At 42.2% G+C, this 24714-nt stretch overlaps 3 pseudogenes across 3 annotated transcripts in view; all 3 read left to right on the forward strand.

Annotated features, from left to right (window-relative positions):
* Positions 1–24714, forward strand: part of LOC147579277 (cationic amino acid transporter 3 pseudogene) — a 489600-nt pseudogene that overhangs the window by 222146 nt on the left and 242740 nt on the right. The window lies entirely within an intron of this gene.
* On the forward strand, positions 1462–9631 carry LOC112867684 (cationic amino acid transporter 3 pseudogene; annotated as a pseudogene). The gene is made up of 2 exons (XR_015253751.1): positions 1462–2035; positions 7377–9631. The product of XR_015253751.1 is annotated as a cationic amino acid transporter 3 pseudogene (transcript).
* LOC112867847 (cationic amino acid transporter 3 pseudogene) overlaps positions 24089–24714 on the forward strand; it is an 80059-nt pseudogene continuing 79433 nt past the window's right edge. The window contains exon 1 of the transcript XR_015253747.1: positions 24089–24326. The product of XR_015253747.1 is annotated as a cationic amino acid transporter 3 pseudogene, transcript variant X2 (transcript). The remainder of the gene's footprint in view (positions 24327–24714) is intronic.

A 24714-nucleotide genomic window follows, 5' to 3' on the forward strand; every position in this document is an offset into this window, starting at 1 on the left:
TGTGTGCCTTTTAGTTTCTCCTCACACGTCTACTCCCATATGTCTCCTTTTGCATCCCCCCTTTCCCTGTTCCCTCTCTTGCCCTCCCTTCCATTTCATTCCCTGCTTCACTCTCTTTTTAAAAATTTATTTTGAGAGGGGGATGTGATGGGGACAGGGAGAGAGGGAGACAATATCAAGCAGGCCCTGTGCTATCAGTGCAAAGCCCATTGGGGTCTCAAACCAGGAACCCTGTGATCATGACTGTGAGCTAAAGACTGGGCCACCAGGCACTCCTCCCTGCTTCTCTTATCTCTGTGTCTTTTAGTCCCCTCCCTTGTCTCTGGCTCAAATCCCTGCTTCCTTTCCTATTCTCTCCTCCCACCCCTCAAGGTTGAGGTACTTCATGTGAAATCATTTGGATGGGCTCTGACTGCCAGGTCCCCCATTCTGTACCCTGTCCTCCAGGATAGACTTATGACCCTAATTCTGTATCTTCTGCATTCCCCCATCCCTGAGCCAGTTCTTTTTCTTGCCTGGTGATTGTCTGGGGACCCTGATATTTCACCTGCCCCCCGCCTTCTACCTAGCAGGTAGTGACTAGTGCAGTGAGAAGGGAAAAATTGCTCTTGGGACCAGATGCTCTTGAGACCCTTCCCCCACACTTGCCCTTTTCTTCCTTAAGCAGATGAACATCTGGGAAAATCCCAGATTGAGACAGGGGAAGACAGCCTAGGACTGTTGGAACAGGCATAAATCAAACACCCAGATGCCTCTCCCCTACTATTCTATCATTACAGCCATTCTTCTAATTCCTGCCTGTCTCCTTTGCCTCTAGGAATTTTGGCTCTGTAGACTTGGTTGGGCCAAAAATCCACTACCTGTAACATAGAACATAGAACCTGTATCAAAAGAGGTGCTGAATTAGTGTCCTTGGCCCATGACTACTGGAGATGTGTTAGGGAAGGGCCAATGTGATTTTTAGGTTTTCCTCCTTTAGAGGTTCTTCCTGAAATCTGGAGAAGTGGTGCCTCTTTTCTTTGAGATCCATAGCTTCTAGGGCCCATCACTCCTACATTCAGCTCTAGGTCTCTAAGTAGGCTCCACCTGCTTCATCTCTGAGAAGTCTTGCCTTTGTGTGAAGATTAACTTTCTGGGAAGGAAGAGGACCCATCCTTTGGTCACTAATTCAGGGTCTTGGAAGCCCTATGTTTTGAATATCTAGAGCTGGAAGCTCTCTAGTCAGGAACTGTCTTTTACTTTACTTACTCCAGCACAATGGTCAATGCATACTCAGTTAGAATATGCTATGGATGCTGAATGACCGTCTCAGGAAATCCCTTGTGGTGAAGCTTAAGCCAGTTCCCTTTAGTTTTATTCCTGGAGTGATGGGAAATGTAGGTAATGGGTTGAGAATGGGTGGTGCTGGTAGAGGAAGCTGGTAGGAGATTCCGGGAGAGGCAGCTGGGGGTGGGAGGTGCTTCTATCCTTGTTTACAGGACTCCTGAGTCTGTTACCTTTAGCTGGATCTAGGACTGGTTTCCAAGTCTCTCTACAGGCTGGTCTCCACCTAGGTCCCCACACTCCTTACATCTAGGACCTCCTCCATATCCAGGACCCTGAAAAGCTTATTTACTTCTGAATTCAGATCTTGCTGCCAAAAATGTTTCCAGCAAAGTCCCATTTAAGCCCTCAGTCCACCTCCTCACTCAGACAGGATCCCACTAGTCTTCCATTGCCCACCTCCAGCTTTCCTCCAGGATTCCAGCTAAGCCACTTCCTTTACCCTGTCCCACCCTTTGGATGCCCCTGTCTCCCATTGGCCCCAACTCCCTGAGGCCCAGCCTTGCTAACTCTCGGCCTCCCAAGGGCCCCTCCTCCCAAGGGCCCCGCCTCCTAGAAGGCCCTGCCTCCCTAGTGCCTCAATTCCCTGAGGGTACCGTTTAAACTCCACTCCAATTCTTAACTCTGCTGGGCCAAGCTCCTTACCTGTGTCTGGGTTTGACTTGCATTTTCTTCTCAGGTGTCTCTCCTTTGAGGGAGAAAAAGCACATGGGTAAGTGATTTCTCCTGTTTGTAGAGTTGACATGAAAACTGAGCCAGAACCAGAGAGCAGAAAGGCTGGGCTTGGATCATAGCTGGCTGTGGAAGCCCTGTGGCATGTGAATAGAGGGAATTTCATGGCACCAAAGCTGGACTTTGAATTGGGGTGGGGGCTGTAGAGCAAAGGCTTTGTGAGTTTGGGAAGGACAGGTAAGTGTGAGGGGTCAGAGTGATTTTGAGGCCTATATTCTGTTCTCCTCTAGACCAGAAATTTTCTCAGCTCTGCTGAGGAAAATATGAGTTAGGGGAAGTTATTCCTGGCATTTCTCTTCCAGCATCCTTCCTACCTCTTTGCTCTGCTTCCTTGCTTTTCCCTCCTGACCTGGTGCAGGGCTTGCTTTACTCATCTTTGACTTTGCCACAGGGCCCAGCACAGAGTATGCTTAGACATGTTCTTTGAATGAAGATTCTTCCATCTGGCTCTGATGTTTCCTTCATGTTTTGCCACACTTTATCACTGGAGATTCTGAGAGTCTCTGAGTCATATCTTCTTAGGGAGGACATTGGTGTGGACTTGGCAGAATGGCAGGTTTGATAAGGTGGTTCCCCATCACCAGAGAGGAGCTAGATATCTATTTTTACAGCTGTTGGAGTTATCTCCCTGCCCTTCTTATCTAATTTTAAGAAGTTGTGGTGGGAATTGATTCATATGCCAGCTCGAGCTGCAGGAGGCAAGATTACCAAGTTTCCCTGGGGTGTAGCTGCCTAGTGGTCTTTAACACACTGGGTTTCCAAGAGGCAGTTTGTTGTTATCACAAAACATATTTACAACTCTAAAGGCCCCTGGAGTCTTAAACTGTTCTCCACCCTTCGACCCTCCCAACCACTTTGTACACTGTGGGCTGTACCCCAAAACTAAAAGTTCAGACAACACTTATCCATAATTGACATCTATTTTATTGACTATGTGTGGCAAATATTTATTTCTAGGTTGTCTTTTTCTTGGCTTCTTTCCCTCTAGCAGTTCTTGGGCAACTTTTCTCCATTATTAAATGATATGTGTTATGTGCTTCCAGAAGACAGATTCATTTTAACCTTAGTTTAAGCAATGCAGAAAGGTCAATTTCCTTCACCAATTGTATTCCAAACTGATAAATGTGGTTTCTGGATTGTATTCTTTGGGGTTATCCTCGTCTCTACCCCTTCTTTTTGTGTTATTGCAGAAGTCTCAAAGTAGAAAAGGGATTCAAAAGAATTAGGAAAGAGGGATAAAGAGTATCCCTTAAAAAGTGGTGTCAGTGGATACTTGTTGTATATTCTGCTGCCTGAGCTGGGGTGAAGCAGATGGGTCTTGGTGGAGAAGTCATATGGATCTATATTTGGATAAGAACCCAGGACTTTGAGGTATGATACAACTTTCATATGACTCAGATGATCTGGTATCTTTTCTACAACAAAACAAAGCAACACAAATTTACTTTCCAAAGGAGCAGGTGGTGGTGTGGAGCAGCTTCCTGAAGCTGTGAGAGGAACCAAGCACAGTGTGCTGAGGGAGGACAGAGAGAAAAAGACAGCTGAGTACTTACAAAGAAGGATAGAAGGACACATTTAAAGATATGAAGTAAGATGATCAGACAGAGACTTGGCCTTCCCTAACACGCCTTATATGCAGTGTATTACCGAGGGTTGTATTAGGAGGAGGTACATGGAAGAAGGAGCCATGGGCTCTGACCACTCACAAGTGCTAGTAAAAGTGGAGAAAGAGTCTAGTGAGAGATTGGACACTGGATGGATCTAGATTCTGTGCTTACAAGGAAAATAAGGATTTGGGGGAAAAACAAAGCTGTTTAGCAAGGTTTCTTGGGAAAAAATGAGTGTGGATCAGTCCTTAATGTAGACAAAATCTATGCTACATTACAGCTGTAATTTGGAAAATAATGTGGATAGACAGGTGGATTTCTTCTAATGCTTTCTCCTGAGGATTAAATTTTTTGTTTTAATTTTAGAGAGAAAGAGAGAGAGAGAGAGTGGGAGGTGAGGGGCAGAGAAAATCTTTTTTTAAGTTTATTTATTTTGAGAGAGAGAGAGAGAGCATGAGAAGGGAAGGGGAAGAAGGAGGGGGGAGACAGAACCCCAAGTAGGTCAGCACAGAGCCCCACAGGACACTCAGTCTCATGAAGCGTTATGACCTGAGCTGACCATGAGCTGAAACCAAGTGTCAAATGCACACTTAAGCAACTGAGCCACCCAGGCACCCGCAGAGAGAGAGAATCTTAAGCAGGCTCCCTGATCTGTATGGACAACTCTGGGCTCTATCTCAGGACCCTGGGCTCATGAGAAATCAAGAGTTGGGAGCTTAACTGATGGAGCCACCCAGAAGCCCCTCTTCTGAGGACTTTTATTAGGTGTTCTGTGTTGACATGATTCGGGGTTGAGAAAAGGGAATAGAATATTGTAGGGGGAAGTAGAGAAGAAATTGATTTTCACTGTTGACATCAATGTATCACACCACTTTCTAATCCTTTAATTGCACACCCTTCCTGGATTTTCTAAGATTTGTTTCTGATTACTATTTGGAAAATCTAACTTTATTTCTTCTTGGTAGCCCACCTAGTTTCTGAAGACCTCGAGAAGCAGAATCTCAGGCTTTTCTGACTTGTCAAGTTGATCGTTTTCTTTTGGTGTGATAAAAATGTGAAGAACTTCCAAAACTGGATTCTGACTGAATATAACCTGAAAATTTATCAAATGATGAAAAATCTTGCACTAAACTCTGTCTTTCCTGCAGTTATCCCAGAGGGACTAAGAAAATCCACCTTGTTCACAAACATCCCAGAATGATACTAGATTATATGGAGTCTATACAGCCTCTAGAGAACCAGCATCTGCTTGTTTACCCAAATAATGGTGCAACAATACTAGTGTGCTGTGTGCATGTGACAGGGATTCCATAGGTATTGTAGGAAGGAAGCAAACATATTTTGGTCTACATCTACAGAGATTTTGGTCTACATTTGTGTAGATGAATTTGGTCTACATAGATTTGGCCTGGATCATGTTAGGTTGCATCAGGATGGGTTTCCACTGACTTGGAATTCAGCCTCTGCCAGACTGCTTCATGAGAAGCAACATCTGAACTGGGAATGGAAAGAGAGTGGGGGTTAGCTACGTGAAGGGGCCAAGAGGGCATGAGAGGAAGGGAACAGGTTGAGTGTATAATTTCTCAGCTTGAACAGGAACTGGGCAGGGGATGAGGCTGGAGGAATTAGCACAGGTAAGATGATGAAAGAAGGAAGGACTGTGCAGGAAGTACAGTGGGAACCATTGAAGGGATGAAGCCTGGGGATGGGTGAGGGACACATTAATCACATTCATAGTGTAGAAAGTTCCATGAGTTATCTATCTATCTATCTATCCTAATCTATCTTGTCAGCTGGTTGGTAAATCATAACATTGGAACTGGTGGGTGGCAAATAAACAGTCTGGATGGATTTGTACACAGAAGGTCTGACCCATTTCCCAAGGGTTCGTTGTAACCATCTATTAGAGAAGACTTTTTAATTTTGACTTCCTCTTTCTGTCTTTAAAAATCTCTGGCAAGATTTCCTAAAATTCTCTCAAAACCAAAGTCTGAATAGGGAGGGAAGTGGGGGCTGCATGATTTTCTTTTCTGTGTTCTCTACTCATTTCTGGGGCATGGCTATGAATTGTTCACCCAGAGATTTCTCTCCTTGAGGAGGGGCCATTTGAATAGCAGCAGGGGAGGAGGGTGAAGGATGAGCCACATGCAGTTTCATTCATTAAGAAAATGTATTTTGTAGGGGTGCCTGGGTGGTTCAGTAGGCTAACTACTGGAGTTTGGCTCAGGTCATGACCTCAGAGCTCATGAGTTGCAGCCCCACATCAGGCTCTTTGCTGTCAGCACGGAGCCTGCTTGGGTTCCTCTGTTTCCCCTCTCTCTGCCCCTCCCTTGCTTGTGCTCTCTCTGTCTCAAAAATAAATTTAAAAAAATTAAAGAAAAGAAAATATATTTTGCATATTCAGACTTTGGTTTGAGAGTCAAAAATAACTCCTTGCGAAAAAATTGTTACTTATAAGTGAGTGGTTTTTTTTTTTAACGTTTATTTATTTTTGAGACAGAGAGAGACAGAGAATGAACAGGGGAGGGTCAGAGAGAGGGAGACACAGAATTTGAAACAGGCTCCAGGCTCTGAGCGGTCAGCACAGAGCCCGACGCGGGGCTCGAACTCACGGACCGTGAGATCATGACCTGAGCCAAAGTCGGACGCTTAACCGACCAAGCCACCCAGGCGCCCCTAAGTGAGTGTTTTAATACAAGCTCACAGAACAGGGAAGATTCTCCAGGCTACAGTAGCTGACATCACACAGATGGTGCAAGGTGTTTTTAGAGGACAGTGTGGCCAGGGAGGAGAGTATCTGCAGAAGTGAGCACACCTTCTCTCCTGGAACCCAGAGAGGGAAGAGACAGAAGGAATTGTTTGCTTGTGAGTTACTGAGCTAGGTAACTTATTTTTTTTCTCCCTGCTCATCACACTCCCATGACTATGGATGTAAAAATTGTAATGAATTTTGCCTTGTAGCTTTGGGTGAGGTTTATTAATGTCAGCATTCATAAAACCACCTTTCTGGGTCTTCTCCCTACTTAGTAATGGTTCTTTGTTGGCTCTGCACTCATTTTTGAGTGTTTTCTTATCAGATAGCCTTGTCCTGTAGTTCTTACAGGTAGTTATGAGGACCCTGACCCTCTCTCTCTCTTTCTCTTTTCTCACAGTGCCCCCTGTGGCCCTAGGTGGGTAAAGGGAAGGATTAGACTGCACATTCTTTGCCATCAGTCCAGCTAAGTGGATGACACAGAATGAAGAGAAAGGGGGCCAAAGTGACATCCGACCTTGGCTAGCTGATATTGAAGCTAAAGGTTTTAAGACCAAGAGACCAATATTTGTATTTTAAACTCAGATGATATTTAAACATTATTCTGTAATTGGAACACGGCCCTCTAGTCCATGAATTAATGTAACATAACTCACGCATAAGCATGGCACAAACATACTGCGTGTGAAATATTACACAATAAATTCATGTCTTGTGTGTCTTCATTAGTACATGACACTACATGACTTTGGTGAACCCAAATGAGATTGTGTCATGTGGTGTGTAAAAAGCAAAATGTTGGAAGGTATTTGGCACTTTTTCTGAGGGGAAATCAGGGTTGGTTTTTCTATGACATTTTTCATATCAACTTCTGATATTTGTGCTGCAATAGGTGACATGGGACTTGGCTTTGGTTGGTTGGTTGAACACCACTGTTCAGTAAATATTTATTGTTTATTTAGGAATTATGGAGCGATAGCACATACCAGATGAAATATGAAGTAGCAGCTTTCAAGCTTGAGCATGGAAACATGCAGGCCCAACACAACTTGGCTTAACTCAGACTCACCAAACCTGATCCCAGACTCTGCTCCCTGAGCTTGCTACAGCTCTCTGATCCTGGAATCTTCTTCAATTCCAGCCAGCATGCTGCGCCAGGCACTTCGTAGATTCGGTCAAAAACTGGTACGAAGACCTACGCTGAAGGAACCGGTGGCTGAGAATGACCCACGGAGAAGCCTGAGCACTCTGAATTTAGTGGCCCTGGGTGTGGGCAGCACAGTGGGTGTAGGTGTGTATGTCCTGGTTGGCGAGGTGGCTGCCAGTCAGGCAGGACCATCCATTGTGATCTGCTTTTTGGCAGCTGGAATATCTTCAATGTTGGCTGCGCTGTGCTATGCAGAGATTAGTGCCCGGGTTCCCCATTCTGGTTCTGCATATCTCTACAGCCATGTCACTATAGGTGAACTCTGGGCTTTCATCACTGGCTGGAACTTTATTCTCTCCTATGTTGCTGGTACAGCCATTGTGATCCAGGCTGGGACCTTAGCTTTTGACATTCTACTTGGGAACCAGAACTCTCACACCCTCCATGAGAGCATCACACAGCAAGTTCCCCGTGTTCTTGTAGAACATCCAAACTTCTTTATTGTGAGCCTTGTATACTTCCTCATAGAATTGCAGACTCTGAGATTTAGTCAGTCTTTCATGGTTACAAAAGTGATCACATCGGTGAAACTTTTGGTTCTTGGTTTTGTCATCATCTCTGGGTTCATTAAGCGGGACCTGCACAACTGGAAGCTCACAGAAAAGGACTTCTTAAAGGCTGGACTCAATGATACCTCCACCTTGGGCCATATGGGCTCAGGAGGATTTGCGCCTTTTGGCTTCAAGGGGATTCTCCGTGGAGCAGCTGCCTGTTTCTATGCATTTATTGGTTTTGACAATATTGTTACTAGAGTCGAAGAAGCCCGGAATCCCCAGCGTTCCATCCCCATGAGCATTGTGATTTCACTGTTCATATGCTTTTTCTTGTATTTTGGTGTCTCTGTGGCACTTACACTTATGGTGCCTTACTATCAGTTTCAACGTGGAAGCACCTTGCCTGAGGCATTTCTCCATATTGGCTGGGCCCCTGCCTACTATGTTGTAGCTTTTGGATTCCTCTGTAGTCTTTTGGCCAATGTCTTGGGCTTTATGGTCCCCATACGTCAGGTGATATACAGGATGGCACAGGATGACTTCTTATTCCCGGCGCTTGCCAGGGTCCAAACTGGTACATGCACCCCTCTCATGGCAAATGTGATCTTTGGCATTATTGCACCAATCATGGCCTTCTTCTTTGGACTCACTGATCTTTTGGACCTCAGTTCAATTGGGATCCTGCTTACTCATAGCCTGGTGACTATTTGTGTTCTCATCTGCCGATACCAGCCTGAGAGGAGGAATTGGGGAAATGAAGCAGAGATGCAGGAGGAGAATGGACCTGCAGCAGAGAGGCTGACTCTACAGAGACTACTTTTTCCATGCAGCCCCACCCCCACTCCACTTTCTGGCTGGGTTGTCCGTGTTTGCTCCTCACTGCTTGCTCTGCTGCTCACTCTTCTTTGCCTGGTGCTGGCCCAGTGGCCAGTTCTGCTTTCTGGAGACCCAGTGTGGATTTCGGTGGTTGTGGTGCTCCTGGTGCTCATCATTGGGATCACTGGGGTCATCTGGAGACAGCCACAGAGCTCCAGTCCCCTTCCCTGTAAGGTCCCTGCTCTGCCTCTCCTCCCACTACTGAGCATCTTTGTGAATGTTTACCTTATGATGCAGATGACAGGTGGCACCTGGGCCCAATTTAGTGTCTGGATGTTGATTGGGTTTGCTGTCTACCTCGCCTATGGGATCCAGTACAGCCTGTTCACTTAACCCCAACTAAGTTAGAGCCAAAACTATAGGACTTGAACTCAACAGTGCCAGTACATTCAGTTTGACATCATCACACCTGAATGCAGTCAGGTCTCCTGCATAATAATGGAGGGTACTCTTGATCGCATGAAAAGCTAGGCCTCCTGTGGATTGTTTGTGGGGGAACACTAATAGAGTTCTGTATTTATTACAAAAGAATGGATGTGTCTTTGCTCTTTCTCCTTTTTTTTTTTAATTATTCTACTTGCATTTGTGTTTGTAACTGCTAACAGGGTCAAAACATTATTAAAAGAAACTAGAAAAAGTGCTTCATTTCTTTAGTTAAATATTTAGTACTGGGAGAACATGGGTGGTTATGTTCCTGGCTGGCTCAGTTGGTAGAGCATGTGACACTTGATCTCAGGGTGGTGTGTTTGAGCCCCTGTTGGGTGTTGGCTGAAATTATTTAAAATAATATCGACTGGGGCGCCTGGGTGGCGCAGTCGGTTGAGCGTCCGACTTCAGCCAGGTCACGATCTCGCGGTCCGGGAGTTCGAGCCCCGCGTCGGGCTCTGGGCTGATGGCTCAGAGCCTGGAGCCTGTTTCCGATTCTGTGTCTCCCTCTCTCTCTGCCCCTCCCCCGTTCATGCTCTGTCTCTCTCTGTCCCAAAAATAAATAAATGTTAAAAAAAAAAAAAAAAAAAAAAAAAAAAAAAAAAAAAAAAAAAAATAAAATAATATCGACTAGCAGAATTACTGGTTCATATGGTAGTTCTATATTTAATTTTTTGAGGAACTTCCATCGTGTTTTCCATAGCAGCTACATCAATTGACATTACCAACAATAGTGCATGAGGGTTACTTTTCCCCCATATCCTCACCAACACTTGTTTTTCTTGTCTTTTTTAGCCATTCTTACAGGCATAAAATGATATCTCATCGTTCTGTTAATTTATGTTTCCCTGATGATTAGTAATGTTGGATATCTTTTCATGTGTCTGCTGCCTGTCTCTATGTCTTCTTTGAAAAAATGTGTATTCATATCCTGTGTCCATTTTTTAATTGGATTATTTGTTTTTTTGGTGTTGAGTTCTTTAGTTTTAAGTTTTTTTCTTCTGCATTTGGGGCATTAACCCCTTATTGGATATGTCATTTGCAAGTATTTTCTCCCAGTTAGTAGGTTGCCCTTTTGTTTTGTCGATGGTCTCCTTTTACATCCTTTTACAAGAAGCAAAAGCTTCTTGGTTAAATAAATTTGAAAAGACATATGCACCCCTATGTTTACTTTATTTTTAACTTTATTTATTTTGAGAGAGAGAGGAAGCATGAGCAGGAGAGGGCAGATGAAGAGGGAGAGAGAGAGGATGCCAAGCAGGCTCCACACTGTCAGCATGCAGCCTGATGTAGGGCTTGATCACATGAACCATGAGATCATTACCTGAGCCGAAATCAAGAGTGAGATGCTTATTCTATGGAACCACCAAGGCACCCCTATTGCACATTATTTACAATAGCCAACAACAACAACAACAACAACAACAACAACAAATAGCCCAATGTTCTTAAATATAGGGAATAAACTGGTAATTGACAATGGGGGAGTGGGTAGAGGGATGGACGAAATTGGTAAAGGGAATAGAGAATATACTTATCTTGATGAACATTTGAAAAAGTGTGGAAGTGTTGAATCATTATATTCTACACCTGAGAATGGTATAATGACATTTTTGCTAATTATACATCAGTAAAAAATAAATAAAAAACCATAAAAGACAAAAAAAAAACCCCAAAACAGATAAAATATGGCCCCTCTCCTTTCGGAGCTTATATTCTAATACAAGGAGTAAAGCATAGCTGTAATACAAAGTATAAAGTATTGTCATAAGTAATATACAAATAAAGTGTCTTGGGAATTCAGAGTGGAGGAAGATAATTTGTGGTTGGCACAGTAGAGAGATTTGATTGGTGAAATCAGAGAAGAATCTGTAGAGGAATGGCATTTGAGTTGACTCTCTCAGGGACAGATAGGATTTTGCCATGCATGGGCAGGAGGGAAGGATAGGCAGTGAGAGCACCATGAGGAAGAGCACAGGAAAACGAAGCAGTGTTCAGAGCACACTGAAAAGTCTGTGTAGCTTGAGCCTTGGCTGTGTGTGGGGGGGGGGGGGGAGAGGGGAAATAACATGAGCAGGTGGATTTGAGCTGGAGCTTTCCTCTGAGCACAAAATGCTTTGGCTTTGAACATACCACCCATGCTGAAAATCCCTGTGGTTGGTCCTCCTACTTGGAAATATCTGAATTCTTGGACTTCAAATTCCTGTATGGTTGTTTGCTTTTGGTGCACAGAAGGTGAACAACTGAGAGCTAAGTTGTGATCTTGCTTCCACCACCAACTAGCAATGTGATCTTTTTTTTTTTTTGGTATGCATTTTTTATATTGTGTGTATTTTAGGAAGAATATGCATACTTCTTTTCCTAAAAAAAAATATTGTTCCTTTTACTCATGTAGATTATTTAAAATTTGCATTTTATTTATTTATTTATTTATTTATTTATTTATTTATTTATTTAAATTATATTTCTTTTTTTTTTATTTATATATGAAATTTATTGTCAAATTGGTTTCCATACAACACCCAGTGCTCATCCCAAAAGGTGCCCTCCTCAATACCCATCACCCACCCTCTCCTCCCTCCCACCCCCCATCAACCCTCAGTTTGTTCTCAGTTCTCAACAGTCTCTTATGCTTTGGCTCTCTCCCATTCTAACCTCTTTTTTTTTTTTTTTCCTTCCCCTCCCCCATGGGTTCCTGTTAAGTTTCTCAGGATCCACATAAGAGTGAAACCATATGGTATCTGTCTTTCTCTGTATGGCTTATTTCACTTAGCATCACACTCTCCAGTTCCATCCACGTTGCTACAAAAGGCCATATTTCATTTTTTCTCATTGCCACGTAGTATTCCATTGTGTATATAAACCACAATTTCTTTATCCATTCATCAGTTGATGGACATTTAGGCTCTTTCCATAATTTGGCTATTGTTGAGAGTGCTGCTATGAACATTGGGGTACAAGTGCCCCTATGCATCAGTACTCCTGTGTCCCTTGGATAAATTCCTAGCAGTGCTATTGCTGGGTCATAGGGTAGGTCTATTTTTAATTTTCTGAGGAACCTCCACACTGCTTTCCAGAGCGGCTGCACCAATTTGCATTCCCACCAACAGTGCAAGAGGGTTCCCATTTCTCCACATCCTCTCCAGCATCTATAGTCTCCTGATTTGTTCATTTTGGCCACTCTGACTGGCGTGAGGTGATACCTGAGTGTGGTTTTGATTTGTATTTCCCTGATAAGGAGCGACGCTGAACATCTTTTCATGTGCCTGTTGGCCATCCGGATGTCTTCTTTAGAGAAGTGTCTATTCATGTTTTCTGCCCATTTCTTCACTGGGTTATTTGCTTTTCGGGTGTGGAGTTTGGTGAGCTCTTTATAGAGTTTGGATACTAGCCCTTTGTCCGATATGTCATTTGCAAATATCTTTTCCCATTCCGTTGGTTGCCTTTTAGTTTTGTTGGTTGTTTCCTTTGCTGTGCAGAAGCTTTTTATCTTCATAAGGTCCCAGGAATTCACTTTTGCTTTTAATTCCCTTGCCTTTGGGGATGTGTCGAGTAAGAGATTGCTACGGCTGAGGTCAGAGAGGTCTTTTCCTGCTTTCTCCTCTAAGGTTTTGATGGTTTCCTGTCTCACATTCAGGTCCTTTATCCATTTTGAGTTTATTTTTGTGAATGGTGTGAGAAAGTGGTCTAGTTTCAACCTTCTGCATGTTGCTGTCCAGTTCTCCCAGCACCATTTGTTAAAGAGACTGTCTTTTTTCCATTGGATGTTCTTTCCTGCTTTGTCAAAGATGAGTTGGCCATACGTTTGTGGGTCTAGTTCTGGGGTTTCTATTCTATTCCATTGGTCTATGTGTCTGTTTTTGTGCCAATACCGTACTGTCTTGATGATGACAGCTTTGTGGTAGAGGCTAAAGTCTGGGATTGTGATGCCTCCTGCTTTGGTCTTCTTCTTCAAAATTACTTTGGCTATTCGGGGCGTTTTGTGGTTCCATATGAATTTTAGGATTGCTTGTTCTAGTTTCGAGAAGAATGCTGGTGCAATTTTGATTGGGATTGCATTGAATGTGTAGATAGCTTTGGGTAGTATTGACATTTTGACAATATTTATTCTTCCAATCCATGAGCAGGGAATGTCTTTCCATTTCTTTAAATCTTCTTCAATTACCTTCATAAGCTTTCTATAGTTTTCAGCATATAGATCCTTTACATCTTTGGTTAGATTTATTCCTAGGTATTTTATGCTTCTTGGTGCAATTGTGAATGGGATCAGTTTCTTTATTTGTCTTTCTGTTGCTTCATTGTTAGTGTATAAGAATGCAACTGATTTCTGTACACTGATTTTGTATCCTGCAACTTTGCTGAACTCATGTATCAGTTCTAGCAGACTTTTGGTGGAGTCTATCGGATTTTCCACGTATAATATCATGTCATCTGCAAAAAGCGAAAGCTTGACTTCATCTTTGCCAATTTTGATGCCTTTGATTTCCTTTTGCTGTCTGATTGCTGATGCTAGAACTTCCAGCACTATGTTAAACAACAGCAGTGAGAATGGGCATCCCTGTCGTGTTCCTGATCTCAGGGAAAAAGCTCTCAGTTTTTCCCCATTGAGGATGATGTTAGCTGTGGGCTTTTCATAAATGGCTTTTATGATCTTTAAGTATGTTCCTTCTATCCCGACTTTCTCAAGGGTTTTGATTAAGAAAGGATGCTTGGGGCGCCTGGGTGGCGCAGTCGGTTAAGCGCCCGACTTCAGCCAGGTCATGATCTCGCGGTCCGTGAGTTCGAGCCCCGCGTCAGGCTCTGGGCTGATGGCTCAGAGCCTGGAGCCTGTTTCCGATTCTGTGTCTCCCTCTCTCTCTGACCCTCCCCCGTTCATGCTCTGTCTCTCTCTGTCCCCAAAATAAATAAACGTTGAAAAAAAAAAAGAAAGGATGCTGGATTTTGTCAAATGCCTTTTCTGCATCGATTGACAGGATCATATGGTTCTTCTCTTTTTTTTTGTTAATGTGATGTATCACGTTGATTGATTTGCGAATGTTGAACCAGCCCTGCATCCCAGGAATGAATCCCACTTGATCATGGTGAATAATTCTTTTTATATGCCGTTGAATTCGATTTGCTAGTATCTTATTGAGAATTTTTGCATCCATATTCATCAGGGATATTGGCCGGTAGTTCTCTTTTTTTACTGGGTCTCTGTCTGGTTTGGGAATCAAAGTAATACTGGCTTCATAGAATGAGTCTGGAAGTTTTCCTTCCCTTTCTATTTCTTGGAATAGCTTGAGAAGGATAGGTATTATCTCTGCTTTAAATGTCTGGTAGAACTCCCCTGGGAAGCCATCTGGTCCTGGACTCTTATTTGTTGGGAGATTTTTGAGAACCGATTCAATTTCTTCGCTGGTTATGGGTCTGTTCAAGCTTTCTATTTCCTCCTGATTGAGTTTTGGAAGAGTGTGGGTGTTCAGGAATTTGTCCATTTCTTCCAGGTTGTCCAATTTGGTGGCATATAATTTTTCATAGTATTCCCTGATAATTGTTTGTATCTCTGAGGGATTGGTTGTAATAATTCCATTTTCATTCATGATTTTATCTATTTGGGTCATCTCCCTTTTCTTTTTGAGAGGCCTGGCTAGAGGTTTGTCAATTTTGTTTATTTTTTCAAAAAACCAACTCTTGGTTTCGTTGATCTGCTCTACAGTTTTTTTAGATTCTATATTGTTTATTTCTGCTCTGATCTTTATTATTTCTCTTCTTCTGCTGGGTTTAGGCTGCCTTTGCTGTTCTGCTTCTAGTTCCTTTAGGTGTGCTGTTAGATTTTGTATTTGGGATTTTTCTTGTTTCTTGAGATAGGCCTGGATTGCGATGTATTTTCCTCTCAGGACTGCCTTCGCTGCGTCCCAAAGCGTTTGGATTGTTGTATTTGCATTTTCGTTTGTTTCCATATATTTTTTAATTTCTTCTCTAATTGCCTGGTTGACCCACTCATTCGTTAGTAGGGTGTTCTTTAACCTCCATGCTTTTGGAGGTTTTCCAGACTTTTTTCTGTGGTTGATTTCAAGCTTCATAGCGTTGTGGTCTGAAAGTATGCATGGTATGATTTCAATTCTTGTAAACTTATGAAGGGCTGTTTTGTGACCCAGTATATAATCTATCTTGGAGAATGTTCCATGTGCACTCGAGAAGAAGGTATATTCTGTTGCTTTGGGATGCAGAGTTCTAAATATATCTGTCAAGTCCATCTGATCCAATGTCTCATTCAGGGCCCTCGTTTCTTTATTGACCGTGTGTCTAGATGATCTATCCATTTCTGTAAGTGGGGTGTTAAAGTCCCCTGCAATTACCACATTCTTCTCAATAAGGTTGCTTATGTTTATGAGTAATTGTTTTATATATTTGGGCACTCCGGTATTCGGCGCATAGACATTTATAATTGTTAGCTCTTCCTGATGGATAGACCCTGTCACTATTATATAATGTCCTTCTTCATCTCTTGTTACAGCCTTTAATTTAAAGTCTAGTTTGTCTGATATAAGTATGGCTACTCCAGCTTTCTTTTGGCTTCCAGTCGCATGATAAATAGTTCTCCATCCCCTCACTCTCAATCTAAAGGTGTCCTCAGGTCTAAAATGAGTCTCTTGTAGACAGCAAATAGATGGGTCTTGTTTTTTTATCCATTCTGATACCCTATGTCTTTTGGTTGGCGCATTTAATCCATTTACATTCAGTGTTATTATAGAAAGATATGGGTTTAGAGTCATTGTGATGTCTGTATGTTTTATGTTTGTAGTGATGTCTCTGGTACTTTGCCTCACAGGGTCCCCCTTAGGATCTCTTGGAGGGCTGGTTTAGTGGTGACAAATTCCTTCAGTTTTTGTTTGTTTGGGAAGACCTTTATCTCTCCTTCTATTCTAAATGACAGACTTGCTGGATAAAGGATTCTCGGCTGCATATTTTTTCTGTCTAGCACACTGAAAATCTCGTGCCAATTCTTTCTGGCCTGCCAAGTTTCAAAAGAGAGATCAGTCACAAGTCTTATAGGTCTCCCTTTATATGTGAGGGCACGTTTACCCCTTGCTGCTTTCAGAATTTTCTCTTTATCCTTGTATTTTGCCAGTTTCACTATGATATGTCGTGCAGAAGATTGATTCAAGTTATGTCTGAAGGGAGTTCTCTGTGCCTCTTGGATTTCAATGTCTTTTTCCTTCTCCACTTCAGGGAAGTTCTCAGCTATTATTTCTTCAAGTACCCCTTCAGCACCTTTCCCTCTCTCTTCCTCCTCTGGGATACCTATTATGCATATATTATTTCTTTTTAGTGTATCACTTAGTTCTCTAATTTTCCCCTCATACTCCTGGATTTTTTTATCTCTCTTTTTCTCAGCTTCCTCTTTTTCCATAACTTTATCTTCTAGTTCACCTATTCTCTCCTCTGCCTCTTCAATCCGAGCCGTGGTGGTTTCCATTTTGTTATGCATTTCGTTTAAAGCGTTTTTCAGCTCCTCGTGACTGTTCCTTAGTCCCTTGATCTCTGTAGCAAGAGATTCTCTGCTGTCAGCTATACTGTTTTCAAGCCCAGCGATTAGTTTTATGACTATTATTCTAAATTCACTTTCTGTTATATTATTTAAATCCTTTTTGATCAGCTCATTAGCTGTTGTTATTTCCTGGAGATTCTTCTGAGGGGAATTCTTCCGCTTGGTCATTTTGGATAGTCCCTGGCGTGGTGAGGACCTGCAGGGCACTTCCCCTGTGCTGTGGTGTATAACTGGAGTTGGTGGGCGGAGCCGCAGTCAGACCTGATGTCTGCCCCCAGCCCACCGCTGTGTCCACAGTCAGACTGGTGTGTGCCTTCTCTTCCCCTCTCCTAGGGGCGGGATTCACTGTGGGGTGGGATGGCCTGTCTGAGCTACTTGCACACTGCCAGGCTTGTGATGCTGGGGATCTGGCGTCTTAGCTGGGGTGGGTAGGCAAGGTGCACGGGGGCAGGAGGGGCAGGCTTAGCTTGCTTCTCCTTAGGTGTTCCACTTCAGGAGGGGCCCTGTGGCAGCAGGAGGGAGTCAGATCCGCTGCCGGAGGTTTGGCTCCGCAGAAGCGCAGAGTTGGGTGTTTGCGCGGAGCAAGTTCTCTGGCAGGAACTTGTGCTCTTTGGGATTTTGGCTGGGGGATGGGCGGGGGAGATGGCGCTGGTGAGCGCCTTTGTTCCCCACCAAACTGAGCTCTGTCGTCCGGGGGCTCAGCAGCTTTCCTTCCCTTTGTCCTCTAGCCTTCCCGCTTTCCCAGCAGAGCTGTTAACTTATGACCTCCCAGACGCTAAGTCGCGCTTGCTGTCAGAACACAGTCCGTCAGGCCCCTCCGCTTTTTGCAAGCCAGACTCGGGGGCTCTGCTTGGCCGGCGAGCCGCCCCTCCGCCCCGGCTCCCTCCCGCCAGTCCGTGGAGCGCGCACCGCCTCGCCGCCCTTCCTACCCTCTTCCGTGGGCCTCTCATCTGCGCTTGGCTCCGGCGACTCCGTTCTGCTAATCCTCTGGCGGTTTTCTGGGTTATTTAGGCAGGTGTAGGTGGAATCTAAGTGATCAGCAGGACGCGCGGTGAGCCCAGCGTCCTCCTACGCCGCCATCTTCCCTCTCTCTAAAATTTGCATTTTAAATTTCTTTTTTTTAAATATGAAATTTATTGTCAAATTGGTTTCCATACAACACCCAATGCTCATCCCAACAGGTGCCCTCCTCAATACCCATCACCCACCATCCCCTCCCTCCCACCCCCCATCAACCCTCAATTTGTTCTCAGTTTTTAAGAGTCTCTTCTGTTTTGTCCCTTCCCTGTTTTTATATTATTTTTGTTTCCCTTTCTTTATGTTCACCTGTTTTGTCTCTTAAAGTCCTCATAGGAGTGAAGTCATATGATTTTTGTTCCTCTCTGACTAACTTCACTTAGCATAATACCCTCCAGTTCCATCCACCTAGTTGCAAATTGCAAGATTTCATTCTTTTTGATTGCTGAGTAATACTCCACTGTATATATATATACCACATCTGTATCCATTCATCCATAAATGAACATTTGGGCTTTTTCCATACTTTGACTATTGTTGATAGTGCTGCTATAAACATGGGGGTGCATGTGTCCCTTTGAAAGAGCATACCTGTATCCCGTGGATAAATGCCTAGTAGTGCAATTGCTGGATCGTAGGGTAGTTCTATTTTTAGCATGGAATCTTTTTCCTTTGTGTGTGTGTGTGTGTGTGTGTGTCTTCAATTTCTTTCATAAGCTTTCTATAGTTTTCAGTGTATAGATTTTTCACCTCTTTGGTTAGATTTATTCCTAGATATTTTATGGGTTTTGGTGAAACTGTAAATGGGATCGATTCCTTGATTTCTCTTTCTGTCACTTCATTGTTGGTGTAAAGGAATGCAACCGATTTCTGTGCATTGATTTTATATCCTGCAACTTTGCTGAATTCGTGAATCAATTCTAGCAGTTTTCTGGTGGCATCTTTTGGCTTTCCCATATAGATTATCATGTCATCTGTGAAGAGTAAAAGTTTGACCTCCTCCTGGCTGATTTGGGTGCCTTTTACTTCTTTGTGTTGTCTGATTGCAGAGGCTAAGACTTCCAATACTATGTTGAATAACAGTGGTGAGAGTGGACATCCCTGTCTTGTTCCAGACCTTAGGGGGAAAGCTCTCATTTTTTCCCCATTGAGGATGATATTAGCGTTGAGTCATTCACATATGGCTTTTATGAACTCGAGGTATGCCCCTTCTACCCCTACTTTCTTGAGGGTTTTTATTGAGAAAAGATGCTGTATTTTGTCAAATGCTTTCTCTACATCTATTGAGGGGATCATATGGTTCTTGTCCTTTCTTTTATTGATGTGATGAATCATGTTAATTGTTTTGCTGATATTCAACCAACCCTGCATCCCAGGTATAAATCCCACTTGGTCGTGGTGAATATCTTTTTAATGTATTGTTGGATCCAGTTGGCTAATATCTTGTTGAGGATTTTTGCATCCATGTTCATTAGGGAAATTGGTCTGTAGTTCTCCTTTTCAATGTGGTCTCTGTGTGGTTTTGGAATCAAGGTCATGCTGGCTTCATAGAATGAGTTTGGAAGTTTTCCTTCTATTTCTAATTTTTGGAACCGTTTTAAGATTATAGGTGTTAACTCTTCCTTAAATGTTTGGTAGAATTCCCCTGGAAAGCCATCTGGCCCTGAACTCTAGTTTTTTTGGGAGATTTTTGATTACTAATCCAATTTCTTTACTGGTTATGGGTCTCTTCAAATTTTCAATTTATTTCTCTTTCAGTTTTGGTAGTGTATATGTTTCTAGGAATTTGTCCATTTATTCCAGATTACCCGTTTTACTGGCATATAATTGCTCATAATACTCTCTTATTATTACTTTTATTTCTGCTGTGTTGGTTGTTATCTCTCTTCTTTCATTCTTGATTTTAATTATTTGAGTCCTTTCCTTTCCCTTTTTGATCAAACTGGCCTAGTTGTTTGTCAATTTTGTTAATTCTCTCCAAAGAACCAGCTTCTGGTTTCATTGATCTGTTCTACTGGTTTTCTGGTTTCTATAGCATTGATTTCTGCTCTATTCTTTATTATTTCCTGTTTTCTGCTGGTTTTGGGTATTTTTTGCTGTTCTCTGTCCAGCTCTTTAACATGTAAGGTAGTTTGTGTATCTGATATCTTTCTTCCTTCTTTAGGAAGGCCTGGATTGCTATATAATTTCCTCTTATGACCACCTTTGCTGTGTCCCAGAGGTTTTGGGTTGTGGTGTTATCATTTTCATCGAATTTCATATACTTTTTAATTTCCTCTTTAACTGCTTGGTTAGCCCATTCATTCTTTAGTAAGATGTTCTTAGTCTCCAAGTATTTGTTACCTTTCCAAATTTTTTGTTGTGGTTGGTTTCAAGTTTCATAGTATTGTGGTCTGAAAATATGCATGGTATGATATTGATCTTTTTGTACTTACTTAGGGCTGATTTGTGTCCCAGTATATGGTCTATCCTGGAGAACGTTCCATGTGCACTGGAGAAGAATGTATATCCTGCTGCTTTAGGATGAAATGTTCTGAAGATATCTGGTCCAGTGTGTCATTCAAAGCCATTGTTTCCTTGTTGATTTTTTTTAATATGAAATTTATTGTCACATTGGTTTCCATACAACACCCAGTGCTCATCCCAACAGGTGCCCTCCTCAATACCCACCTCCCACCCCCCCATCAACCCTCAGTTTGTTCTGTTTTTAAGAGTCTCTCCTTGTTGAGTTTCTGATTAGATGGTCTGTCCATTGCTGTGAGTGGGGTGTTGAAGTCTCCTATTATTATGGTATTACTATCGATGAGTTTCTTTATGTTTGTGATTAATTGATTTATATATTTTGGTGTTACCACATTTGATGAATAAATGTTTACAATTATTATGTCTTCTTAGTGGATCAACCCCTTGATTATAATATAATGCCCTTCTGCATCTCTTGATACAGTCTTTATTTTAAAGTCTAGATTGTCTGATATAAGTATGGCTACTCCGGCTTTCTTTTGTTGGCCATTAGCGTGATAGATGGTTCTCCATCCCCTTATTTTCAATCTGAAGTTGTCTTTAGGCCTAAAATGGGTCTCTTGTAAGCTGCATATAGATGGATCTTGCTTTCTTAGCCATTCTGTTACCCTATGTGTTTTGATTGGAGCATTGAATCCATTGAAATTTAGAGTGAGTACTGAAAGATATGAATTTATTGCCATAATGATGCTTGTAGCGTTGGAGTTTCTGGTGGTGTTCTCTGATCCTCTGGTCCTTTCTAATCTTTGTTAGAAAGATACACATACATACATACATATACATACATATATATATATATACATACATACACATACATATATATACATATATACATACACACATGTATATGTATATACATGTATATATATGTATGTATGTGCTTATATATGTGTGTATATATGTATATGTGTGTATATACATGTATATATATGTGTATATATGTATATACGTTACATGTGTATACACACACACACACACACACATATATCTTTCATCTTTTCTCCCCTCAGAGAGTCCCTATTAAAATTTCTTGCAGGGGCTGGTTTAGTGGTCACAAACTCCTTTAATTTATGTTTGTGTGGGAAACTTTTTATCTCTCCTTCTATTTGAATGACAGCCTTGCTGGATAAGCAATTCTTGGCTGCATATTTTTCTGATTCAGCACACTGAATATATCCTGCCACTCCTTTCTGGCCTGCCAAGTTTCTATGGATAGGTCTGCTGCAAACCTGATCTGTCTTCCCCTGTATGTTTGGGACTTTTTGTCCCTTGCTGCTTTCCTGATTCTCTCCTTGCCTGAGTATTTTTTGAATTTGACTATGATAGGTCTTGTTGATGGTCGGGTTTCTTGAGTCTAATGGGGGTCCTCTGTGTTTCCTGGATTTCGATGTCTGTGTCTTTCCCCAGGTTAGGAAAGTTTTCTGCTATGATTTGCTCACATAACCCTTCTACCCCTATTTCTCTCTCTTCCTCTTCTGGGACCCCTATGATTCTGATGTTCCCTTTTAGTGAGTCACAGATTTCTCTCATTCTTAAATTGTGCTCTTTTGCCTTAATTTTCCTCTTTTTTTCTGCTTCATTATTCTCTATATATTTGTCCTCTATATCGCTGATTCTCTCTTCTGACTCATCCATCCTTGCCGCCGCTACATCCATCCGTGATTGCAGCTCAGTTATAGCATTTTTAATTTCATTCTGACTATTTTTTACTTCTTTTATCTCTGCAGAAAGGGATTATAATCTACTTCCAACTCCAGCTAGTATTCTTATCGTGATTCTAAATTCTGGTTCAGACACCTTACTTGTGTCTGTGTTGGTTAAATCCCTGGCTGTCATTTCTTCATTTTCTTTCTTTTGGGGTGAATTTTGTCATTTTGAGGGGAGAAAAGGAATTAATGTATAACAATTGATATTAAAAATTAAAATTAATAAAAATATTAAAATTAAAAATTAAAATCTCACACACACAGAAAATCGAATAGATGATGTTAGATCCTAGGTGTGTTATGGTTTGTGTATTGAAAGTGGTTTGACAGATTAGAGGGAAAAGAAAGGGGGGGGCAGAAAAAAAAGGAAATCATTTGAAAATTTGAAAAAATGAATAAACTGAAGTAGACTAAAATGAGATGATGGGGGTAAAGTAGAATTTGAAAAAAATATACACAAAATTAAAGAATATTGTAGAAAAATATTAAAGAATAATATTTTTAATAAAAATTAAAAATAAATATGAATTTTTGTTTTTCTGTATTTAAGAAAAAAGAAATGAAAAAGAGAAAAAAATATAAAAAAGAAAGAAAAAAGAAAAAAGAGAAAATCATTTGAAAATTTGAAAAAGTGAATACACTGTAGTAGACTAAAATAGAATGATGGAAGTAAAATAGAATTTGAAAAAATTTACATAAATGCAAAAAATATAGTAAAAAATTAAGTAAAATATTTTAAATTTTTTTTTTCAACATTTATTTATTTTTGGGACAGAGAGAGAGCATGAACGGGGGAGGGGCAGAGAGAGAGGGAGACACAGAATCGGAAACAGGCTCCAGGCTCTGAGCCATCAGCCCAGAGCCCGACGCGGGGCTCGAACTCACGGACGGCGAGATCGTGACCTGGCTGAAGTCGGACGCTTAACCGACTGCGCCACCCAGGCGCCCCTAAGTAAAATATTTTAATAGAAATTGAAAGTAAAAATGAAGTTTTTCTCATTCTGCATTCAAGAAAAAGAAAAAAAAGAAAAAAAAGGAAATTGTTTGAAAAGTTGAAAAGGTGAATACATTGAAGGAGAATAAAATAAAATGATGCAAGTAAAATAGAATTTGAAAAAAATTGCACAACAGTAAAAAATATAGCAATAAAAATTAAAGAAAAATGTTTTTATTAAAAATAGAAAATAAATATGAATTTTTTCTCTTTCTGTATTCAAGAAAAAGTGTGAAAGAGGAAAAGAAAAAAGAAAGAATGAAAGAAAATTGAATAGATGAACCTGCTAACAGATTGAAGTAGGATTGAAATTTCATTTCCCCTAGAAGTCAGTCTATGTAGTGCTTTATAATCCATAAACTAAACTGGCAGTGAGACTTGTGTTCTTTAACAGCGAAGTTGGCCCAGTTGGGCGTGGCTCAGTGTAACAGCTCTGCTCTCCACTAGATGGTGCTGCTAGCCTACCGGGGTGGATTGTTGCAGTGCTTGTAGGTGCGTATGCGCATGCGTGGGAGTGGGGGTGGGGAATGGTGCCACCCAGCTATCCAGTCTGTTCTCCCAGATCAGCTATTGCGCATCCGTTCTGTCTTCAGCTTTCATCCACTCCCCACTTTTTCACTCTCCGTGACCAGGGCCCAGGCAGTACCTCTCTCCTGAGTTTTGTCTCAGATGAGGCTGTATTCCCTCCGGCCCCTTACTTCTGAAGGACTGTGGCTTTGACTCGTTCCGCCCCTCTGTGGGAGGGTCTCACCAAGCAATGGCCCAATGAGCAATGGCTGAATGTCCGCTGCACCCAGAAACGCTTGCTGGACTCTGCTGCTGCTGCTGCTGGTGCCCCGAGACTGTGGCCAGGTGTCAGCCCACTCAAGAAGAGTTTGCGAGATAGTGTAGCAGCAGCATTTCAGGGATTATGGGAAATCACAACACACATCTGGCACCCGGTTTCACCCTTAAGACCTTGTTCCAGCACCAGCGAATGTGGCTGCCTTCTGGGGTCTGCTGGGACCAGGTGGCTTCAACAGTCTCTACCAAACGTCCTTCCAGCAGTGGAACCGCTTTTCCCCATGTGGCCCGAGAACCTCCCGGACTCCACTCTATTCCTGGGGATTCGCCTTTCCCACCAGAGCACCACCAGGTATCGAGCTGTGGAGTTGCTGACTTTGCACTCCCCTTGTTTACAGTCTTAATGGAATTTAAACCCTCTCCTTTCTCCCTTTTTAGTTTAGTCCCTGTGTCTGTTTCCAATTTTCCACTTTCTCTCCAGCTGCTTTTGGGGAGGGGTGCTTTTCCTGTATTCTTCCCCCACCCAGTCTCCGTCCTCTCTCTGCCCGCAAAAGCCGTTACCTACCATCAGTGGCTTCTTGCTCCCCAAATTCACCTCTCTGCGCCACGTACCTGCTGAATTCTGTGGTTCAGATTGTGCAGATTGTTGTGTTAATCCTCCACTCAGTTTTCTAGGTGTGTAGGATGGTTTAGTGTTGGTCTGGCTGTATTTCATGGACACGAGACACACAGAAAATTTC

This window comes from Puma concolor, chromosome B4 (assembly GCF_028749965.1).
Source record: "Puma concolor isolate L17-30 chromosome B4, mPumCon1.1.hap2, whole genome shotgun sequence".
Taxonomy (NCBI): domain Eukaryota; kingdom Metazoa; phylum Chordata; class Mammalia; order Carnivora; family Felidae; genus Puma; species Puma concolor.